The 9,970-nt window shown below is 39.4% G+C and overlaps 1 long non-coding RNA gene across 1 annotated transcript; it reads left to right on the forward strand.

Annotated features, from left to right (window-relative positions):
- Positions 1-3,916: 3,916 nt before the first annotated feature.
- On the forward strand, positions 3,917-4,597 carry LOC107827991 (uncharacterized). Its single transcript, XR_001657662.2, has 2 exons — positions 3,917-4,036; positions 4,199-4,597. It is a non-coding gene; the product is annotated as an uncharacterized LOC107827991 (long non-coding RNA).
- Positions 4,598-9,970: the final 5,373 nt, after the last annotated feature.

Raw genomic sequence — 9,970 nt, forward strand, 5'->3', positions numbered from 1 at the left:
ACCATCAAAGATGTTGGCAAGAGAGCCTCTCTCTGGGAGAGGAATCCCTGCTTTGACGATCTTGAGCGTCCCTCAACTCCCCTGACGAGACCTGAAAGCACGAGATGAAATCATTCATGTCGCCGATTTCCTCAAAAGGCAACCCTTGCTCCTGAAAAGCTCCAGGCCCCGACCTTTCAAGATCGATAGCAGCGGTCCCCCCAACGGAAACTGCGCCAAACTCGGTCATACAATTTGAAGCCACATTAACACCCCCTCAAGGATCTCCGGTCTACGGGACTGACCTGAATCGCCTGTTCCAGACTCAGCAACCTCTGATTGAGGCACCTATGAGGCTCATGCACTCAGCCTCGTCCTCCGGGCCAACTGGCATTCATTTTCATCCTTGTCCTCGGTGCCGGGATTTGCCCTTGAAGTTGAGGCATAGGTCCTAGCAGCGGCTTGATGTTCGAGTGACCTAGATTTCTTTGAAAGGAAGGTAGACAGCCGCCTTGCCTTTCCCTCTTCTTGCCCTTGTCGGGCTCTGAAGCCTCCATCCCGCCACCAGGGGGTGGCCTCATCTCCATATTCTCGCTAAGGCCTGCACAAGCATGGGTGGAATTCATTTGTCAGCACAAGGGACACAAGGAGAAACGCAAATCTAAGACATAGGCAGCAGAGAAGCCCTACCATGATTCTTGGCCACCCATCGCTCCTTGGCCAGGTCGGTCCAACATCGAACATTATATGGGAACACGATGTCCAACTGTCTGATCCACCCTGGCAAGTCCGAAACCGCCTCGGGTTACCAAGCAGCGGCTGCGTGAAATGACAAAGAAATCATCAATCCGGAGAAAAGGGAAGAAAATTACAAAACACGGTTGAGAGAAAGTCACTTACGCGGTGTGTTCCACCTCTCCGGGAAAGGCATCCTCCAGGCCGGAATGATGTCCGAGGTCTTTACCCAGACGAACCTGCTCATCCATCCCCGATCCTTCCCCTCGTCAATGCTTGAGAAAAATGATTTTTTGGATCGATTGTGGAGCCTGATCAAACCTCGATAAAATCGAGGGATGTACAGCCCAATCAAATGGTTGAGGGTAAAAACCTCGCCCACAACCCCTTCAGTGAAATGACGGAGCATCAACACTATCCTCCAGATAGAGGGATAGATCTGGCCGAGCGTCACTTGATATTTGTCGCAAAAATCAAGGATAATCGGATCTATTTCCAGGGGAAAAGGTTCAGAAGATTCAGAGGACTCAGCAGGACCCAAGGTTAACGGGTAGGTATACACATGAAGGAAGTTGTCCTTATAGTCTGTTATATTCTCTTCAGGGCCAGGAATTTCCACCTTCACTGGCTCGCCCCATCGGCAGTCTATCTTCACTGTTTCGATATTGGTCATGACACCAATTCATCGGGACACATGTTCACATCGGCTCGGTGTGGATGAAGTGGAATCGACGGTAAAATCTTTTGACATGTCAAGCTTGGAGGGAGTGTACTATTCCAAAGTAGGTACCGCTTTGGCTTTATCCTTGGACGACCGAGATGAAGACGCAACTTCATTCCATCGAGGGACCGTTCTAGAAGTCCTGGCCATAGCAATGGTAAGATTTCCTCTTAGAAAGCAAGACGGAAGAGTGTAAAATAAGATGGGTGTGGACTTGTGAATTTGAAGATGCTACGAAGATGAAGATTATCAAACATTTGATGTATTTATAGGAACCACTTGGGCAGCGGAAAGGACGAGCCAATAGCAGTTCGTGGGTTCCTTGATAATCGCATCTAACGGCAACCCTTGCACAATTTTCTGGGACATGGCATTTAATGCTCTTATAGGTTGATGTCACTACAATGATGCTCTCGGAACGACGGCTCAAAATCGTTTCCTATTACTTCATTCCAGGAAATGCGGAGTCTATCTATATACGGTGAAATCGGAGGGTCTAATTCCTCATCATTAAGGTGTTTCGGGAAATCACCTCGAGATCTCGAGGCTGCGAGATTGCAGTCGAGTTCTCTCCCTCGATGTCCATTTACACTCTACCCAACGACGATTCCAAGGATGGGGAGTTCCCAAGGAGAGCAGATTGCACTGGCAAAGCCTGGCGTCACATCTGACTGTCCCGTCTCCATATTTTTACAATTAAAGCATTTTGTACTATGTTGAGATTCCCCTCCTATATAAAGGGAATCCTTGCCATTTTGTAATCTCTCTGTTGTTGCTCCAACTATTCTATACAAGATAAATAACAACTCTCTCTCTCTCTCTCTCTCTTCATACTTGCTCTTCACTTATTACTCGTCATTGGCCATAAAGAACATCCTTTAATTATATCCTAACTGTTAGCCCCTTCCCGATTATCCCCGATAGCTCGAGCCCGAGCCTAGGCATCGACCTCGAGGCCCCTCATCGGTCAGTCCGGGGCCAGAATAGCTAACCCCCCGGTTCGATTCTAATTCCATTTTAGCTCGCATTTCATCTTTTATCTTCACACATCTTGCATCAACTACCTTAACAACTAGCATAAAAATAGATCACGTATTTTAGAGTCTCATCAACAGATTTAATTGTTATTACCATTTTCACGGCAAATACCACACACAATCTTTTCTACTGAACAAAGTTTTTGTTTTGCATAATACATAAGATTTGAAGATTTGCACCTGTGTCTTTGTCATTGGACGGATGCCAACAAAATATTTAGATAGAAAATTCAACGGTTAAGCTCTTTAGATTGCCTTCAAGTGAAAGCTATTGAATACCCTTTTTGTTGAAGATTTTGACCCAAATTTTCACCAATTGAAGCATTATATCACTAGTAAAAGAATGTAATCTACGAAATAAGCTAAGCTACAATTACATTTAATTATGAATTTATTGATAATGTATTAGCTTTCTTCATTATTTAATGGGTGACATATGCATATATTTTGAGATCTGATTATTTTTATCTTTTATATGGAACTTAAAAATGAAAAAAATAATTGATTTTTTGATAATTTTTTCTATAACAACCAAAATAATATTTACATATCAAATATTATTATAGGTATATAACAATCATTCATAAATACCAAAAATATCAAAATAAACAATTCTGTTATAGAGAGATTTGATGCATATGGTACACCCTACGTAACAACAGATATTATGCTAGTAAAATATATTTTATTATGTACTGACAAGATCATTCCTTTTCTTCCGACCACCCCCCTCCCCCGCCCCAATTTGTAGGCAGTAAGTCGGATGATTGATCACCTTTTATTCAATTTTCTAGGCTAAACATATTTTATAATGACAATTTTAAATTTAAATTATTTTAAAAAGTGTAAAATTTATGTATAGGATTTTGACGCTTTACTAGAGTTACCAATCAAATTCAAAGATAAAATTAGACTAAAAATGTGCGGTACATAAAATATATATTGTCGAGTAATCATAGTGCTTAAATGAGACATGTTATATATAATTAAATAAAAAATGCTGATGACAAAATGCCAATATTCAATTGAAATAATATGTGTGTGTTGTGTACCTTAAAAGGAAAGTATATACATGACCACTTTAGTAATGTGTGTTATGGTTGGTTTAGCCACATATTCTAGTTACTGTTTTTAATAAAAAATTACTATGGATCTAAATCTTACCTGATGCTCACATGTATCTTCCATAAATAATGGATCTTAAATCACATATGGTTGTATTTTATGTGCATTGTGTTCCACAACCTACTCTATGAATTAAGTATGATCGTATTTTTTTGTGAAATAGGAGAGAAAAATGATAGAATATAACAGATTTCATTACAGTATCCATCGCTGGAAAAGCTTAACATAAAAATATTTATAAAATATTACAAAAACACATGGAAAATATTATAGAACTATTACTAACCATTCTAGATGCCAATACATTGCAGGGGGTCTATAAATTACAACATTGCAAAGCAAGAATATACTCACACAAAAATTTCATAAAGTACGATTCCTAAAATGGCATTTCTTAAGCTTGGTTCCATCTGCGCTATTCTTCTCATGGCAGCCACTAGTTAGTATTTATCTCTCTTTATCTCTAGCTATAACTCTATTACTATAATATTTACAGCATTTGTATGCACGCATATGTTTTTGTTTATGAAGTTTAATTTTTTTTTATAGTGTTATATATGTTGTATTTGAATTTTGATAACTATAATGGGATATGTTTCAGTTAATTTGATGTGGTTATCAAAGATGCAAGTAATGGCTGGACGGGATATTAATTATGATCTCCCAGAGATGGAAAGGAGATTACTCCCTCAACTTAATACTTGTTTTAGATCTTGCAAATTCGACAGCGACTGTAGTGACTGCATACTTTGCTGTCATTGTAATTTCGCGACATTCAACACGTTCCAATGTGGTCCCAGGACTGGAGTATAAAGAGAACACTATTGTCCAATTGCAACAACCTACTCCAAAACTGTGTAACACATTTATGATATCCTATAATTGATATGTTTCCTTCCTCTTTTCCTCTTTCCGTTATTTTATGTTGTACGAATAATGATGTATGTCAAGTGATAATATCCAATTCAGGAATAAAGATAAATTAATTTCGTCTTGTCTAGATTATATGTATGGTTATTATATACATACAGATTTTATTTACAAATGTATTACTTGTGTAAGATATTTTATTTTTTTAAATTACTTTTTCTTTATAATATTTTATGTCTCGTATCTCAATAACAATGCATCTTTTCTAATAATGTATGCTAGAAATATACTTATCGAGTATGTTCTTGAGAAATTACTCGGAAAGCAAGTAATAAGTTGAAGAAAAATAAAAATTTAACTCCGTAGCCATGGCCTTTTCACAATACAACTACTTAATAACAGGTGCGGAGGCATGTTGATCAAAGAAGTGCCATCCGACACTGTTTCGTCGATAATATTTTTAGTTATTATCATTTATCAGTATCAAGTATCCTCCCTTATTTCACCATTTTAATTCATCATCTTTCGATTTTCGTTGCTGCGTGCAACCCAATTCCCAATCAATTTCAGATACCAAAAACAATCCAACAACTAAATTTACAAGAATTTCTACATCTAGAGTAAGGGTGCAAGGCGATAAAGGGCTACATACTAATTAAAGGGTGCAATAAATATTACAAAAATAATAGGACAAGTAAAGTATGTGACAATTAAGGTGTGCAAGTAAAACAGTTAAGGCAAGTAACAAATAAGAGCGGAGTCATGGAAGGGATGAACAATTCAGTACAAGAATAATTAAATGACAAATAACAAGTACGACATAGAAGTCAAATAGAGCTTAAGGCATTGAATAAGATAATTCATGAAATAACGAGAAAACATGGAAACAAATATCTTGACGGCGTATATACAATAGTCACCTCACATATATGTCATTTTCTCAAATAAGCCACACAACACATAGTTCACAAATTCCTAATTCCCTAAAGTCAAGGTCAGATCCAACACTTACCTCACTCCGCAATCAAATTAAAGCTCAACCAGAGTTTTTCCTCTAAAATTCGCCTCCAAACCAATCGAATCTAACGAAATATAGTTCAAACAATACAAAATAAGCTTTAGAAACTATCCACGATTGAAAAAGATTCAATCTTTAATGATTTTGGAAAAAGTCAATAAAATTCAACTCCGAGCTCACTTGGTCAAAACTCGAGATTCAGACCAAACCCAATTACCCATTCAGCCTCGAGCCGGATTAAGTGATTAGTTTCAAAATATGATCTCTATTTCTCAAAATTCTCAATTTCTACCAAAATCCCTAATTTCTACCATGAAAAAGATTACATTAAAGGTTAGAAATCAATGGATGTTTATGGACATGGAAGAAAACAAGTTAAAATCTACTAACCTATGAAGTTGGGATGAAATTTCTCTTCAAAATCGCCTCTAGGCCGAGCTCAAACTTGAAAATGGTGAAAAATGGGTAAATCCTGACTTTGGGATATTTAAGTCACTGGGTGTTAAGCCTTCTTCGCGTTCGTAAAGGGCCTAACGCATTCGCGATGCATAACATCCAAAATGGCCTACGCATTTGTGATGCTCCTTATGCATTCGCGGAGGCTTCACCCTCCTGGCCTTCGCGTTCATGAGCCAGGGCTCACAATCACGTAGAGTAACAGTCAAGTACCTTCCCAGGTCCCCTTATCCCTACATGTTCGTGGGATGCTGGTCGCGTTCGCGAAGGATAACTCCTCTAGCGCTTCACATTCGCGACCTAGCCATTGCGTTCGCGATGAAGAATTCCACCCCAACCCAAGTTACCCTTCATGATCGCGAGAGTAGCTTCATGATCGCGAAGAACAGCGCACCAGATATCAGAAAACCAATTGAAGTTGTAACCTCTAAGTCCAAAAATGACCCGTAGTCTATCAGAAACTCACCTGAGCCCCTTGGGCTCCAAACCAAACATTCACACAATTGTTGTAAGACCATACGAACTCGGTGGAATGATCAAAACACCAAAATAACACCTAGAACTAGGAATTGAACATCAAAATGTATGAAATTTTTAATGAAACGTAAGAACTTTCAAATTTACAACCGAGCATCCGAATCATATCAAATCAACTCTGTTTTGACAACCCGTAAAACTCACCCGAGCCCCTCGGGCTCCAAACCAAACATTCACACAATTGTTATAAGACCATACGAACTCGGTGGAATGATCAAAACACCAAAGTAACACCTAGAACCAGGAATCGAACATCAAAATGTATGAAATTTGTAATGAAACGTAAGAACTTTCAAATTTACAACCAAGCATCCGAATCATGTCAAATCAACTCCGTTTTGAACCAAATTTTACAAACAAGTCAGTAATAGTAAAATGAACCTATACCAAGTCCAGGAACTAAAATTTGAACCCGGTAGCTATAAAGTCAACCTACGGACAAACCTCGAAATTCTTTAAACCTTCAAATTACTAGCTTTCAACAAATCACGTCAAATCAAGTTAGGATCTTTTGAATTCAGTTCTGGGCATACGACTGAGTGCCAAATCATGAAACGGGCCCACCAAGACCATCAAAATACTGATCTAGGTCCATTTACATAAAATGTTCACCTTAACCAACTCAAATAAGGCAAAAAATTCACAATTTGTTTTTAATTTTTTACATAAAGACTTTCTGAAATGAGATATGGACTGCGCACGCAAATCAGGGAATGCTAAACGGAGCTAATCAAGGTCTCAAAACATAAAAATAAAAGCTAAAACTCAAAATGACCTATCTAATCATCACATTTTCCACCTCTAAAACAAACGTTCATCCTTGAATGGACATAGAAAAGGTACCTGGACTGGTGAAAAGGTGTGGGTTTCTACTCCACATTTTGGACTCGGACTCCCACGTGGGTGCCTCGATCAACTGACCTCTCCACTGCACTCTAAGAGAAGGATAACTCTTAGATTTCAACATTAGGACGTGCCGTGCTAGAATGGCCACTAACTCCTCCTCGTAAGTCAAATCCTTGTCCAATTTGACTGAGGTGAAATCTAATACATGGTACGTATCACCGTGATACTTCCGGAGCATGGAGACATGGAACACAGGGTGAAATGCTGATAAGTTAGGTGGTAGTAAAAGCTTGTAGGCCACCTCACCAACCCTCTCAAGAATCTCAAAGGGTCCGATATACCTAGGGTTTAACTTTTCCTTCTTTCTAAACCTCATCACACCCTTCATGGGTGAAACCGGAAGCAAAACCCTCTCTCCAACCATGAATGAAACATCACAGACTCTACAATCGGCATAACTTTTTTGCCTAGACTGAGCTGTGCGAAGTCGATCCTAATTATCTTGACCTTTTTCAAGGCATCCTAAACCAAATCGATACCCAACAATCGAGCCTCTCCTGGCTCAAACCAACCAACTGGCGAACATAACCACCTCCCATATAATTCCTCAAAAGGAGCCATCTAAGTACTCGATTGGTAACTGTTGGAAAACTCCACAAGTTCTATAAACTAATCCTAAGAACCCTCGAAATCCATAACATAGGTGCGAAGGATATTCTCCAATATCTGAATGGTGCACTCGCACTGTTTGTCAATCTGAGGGTGAAATGTTGTACTCTACTCAACCGGTATGCCTAACTCACGATGTACGACCCTCCAGAAGTGCGATGTGAATTGCGTACCCCGATCAAAAATGATGGACACTGGCAAACTGTGAAGACAGACGATCTCGCTGATGTAGATCTCAGCCAACGCTCTGAAGAATCAGTAACTTCTACTGGAAGGAAATGTACCGACTTAGTCAACCTGTCCACAACGACCCATATCGCATCAAATTTCTTCAAAGTCCGCGGAAGCCCAATAATAAAATCCATGATAATGTGCTCCCACTTCCATTGGGGAATCTCGAGTTTCTAAGGTAAACCGTTGGGCCTCTGATCCTCGTACTTTACTTGTTGGCAATTCAAACATAGAGCTACATATGCAACTATATTCTTCTTCATTCTTCTTCACCAATAATGCTTCCTAAAATCCTAATACATCTTGGCGGCACTCGAATGAATGAAATACCGCAAACTGTGGGCCTCCTGAAGAATCAACTCACGAAGCCCATCCACATTGGGCGCACAAATCCAACCCTGCATCCGCAACACCCCATCATCTCCGATAGTAACCTGCTTGGCACCACTGTGCCACACCGTGTCCTTAAGTAAAAGCAAATGGGGGTTGTCATATTGACGCTCTCTAATGTGCTCATACAAAGAAGACCGAGAGACTGTGCAAGTTAGAACCCGACTAGGCTCCAAAACATCTAACCTCACGAACTGATTGGCAATAGCGTAAAAATCTGATGTTAGCGGCTTCTCACCAACTGGAATATACGCAAGGCTATCCATACTCACAACCTTTCTACTCAAAGCATCGGCCACCACATTGGCCTTCTCGAGATGATACAAAATGGTGATATTATAGCCTTTCAACAGCTCCAACCACCTTCGCTACCTCAGATTGAGATCCTTTTACTTGAACAAATACTATAGACTCTGATGATCTATAATACCTCACATAACAAGCCGTAGAGGTAATGCCTCCAAATCTTCAGTGTATGAACAATGGTTGTCAACTATAAGTTATGAACATGGTAATTCTTCTCATGAACCTTCAACTGCCGTGACACGTATATAATCACCTTACCATCCTCCATCAATACTGCACCAAACCCATCACACGATGCATCACAATACACCGTGTAGGATCCTGAACCTGTGGGCAACACCAACATTGTGCTGTATTTAAGGCAGTCTTGAGCTTCTGAAAGGTCAACTCACAATCTCTGTAGTTGAAGTAGGTCTAGGCTAGTTTTGAACCACCTCAATCTTCTTTGGATCCACTTTTATGCCCTCGGCCGATACAATATTCCCTAAAAGGCGTTCGAGTCTAACCAAAACTCACACTTTGACAACTTGGCATATAACTGACTATCTCTTAAAGTCTGAAATATAATCTGAAGATGCTGCTCATGCTCCTCTCGATCGTGGGAGTAGATCAAGATATTATCAATGAATACAATAAAAAAAAGAATCCAAATAGAGCTTAAATACCTGGTTCATCAAGTCCATAAATGTTGCTTGGGAATTTGTCAACCCAAATGATATTACTAGGAACTCGTAATGCCCATACCTAGTCTTAAAAACTGTCTTAGGGACATCCGATGCCCAAATCTTCAACTGATGGTAGACAAACCTCAAATCAATTTTCCAAAACACTTTGCCCCCTGAAGCTGATTAAATAAGTTATTAATCTTCGACAACTAATACTGGTTCTTGATAGTGACTTTATTCAACTGCTGATAGTCTATACACATCCTCATCGAACCATCTTTCTTCTACACAAACAACGTGGGCACACCCCAGGGCGAGATACTAGGTTTAATGAATCCCTTATCAAGTAAATCATTCAACTACTTATTCAATTCCTTCAACTTAG

This window comes from Nicotiana tabacum, chromosome 16 (genome assembly GCF_000715075.1).
Source record: "Nicotiana tabacum cultivar K326 chromosome 16, ASM71507v2, whole genome shotgun sequence".
Lineage (NCBI taxonomy): Eukaryota > Viridiplantae > Streptophyta > Magnoliopsida > Solanales > Solanaceae > Nicotiana > Nicotiana tabacum.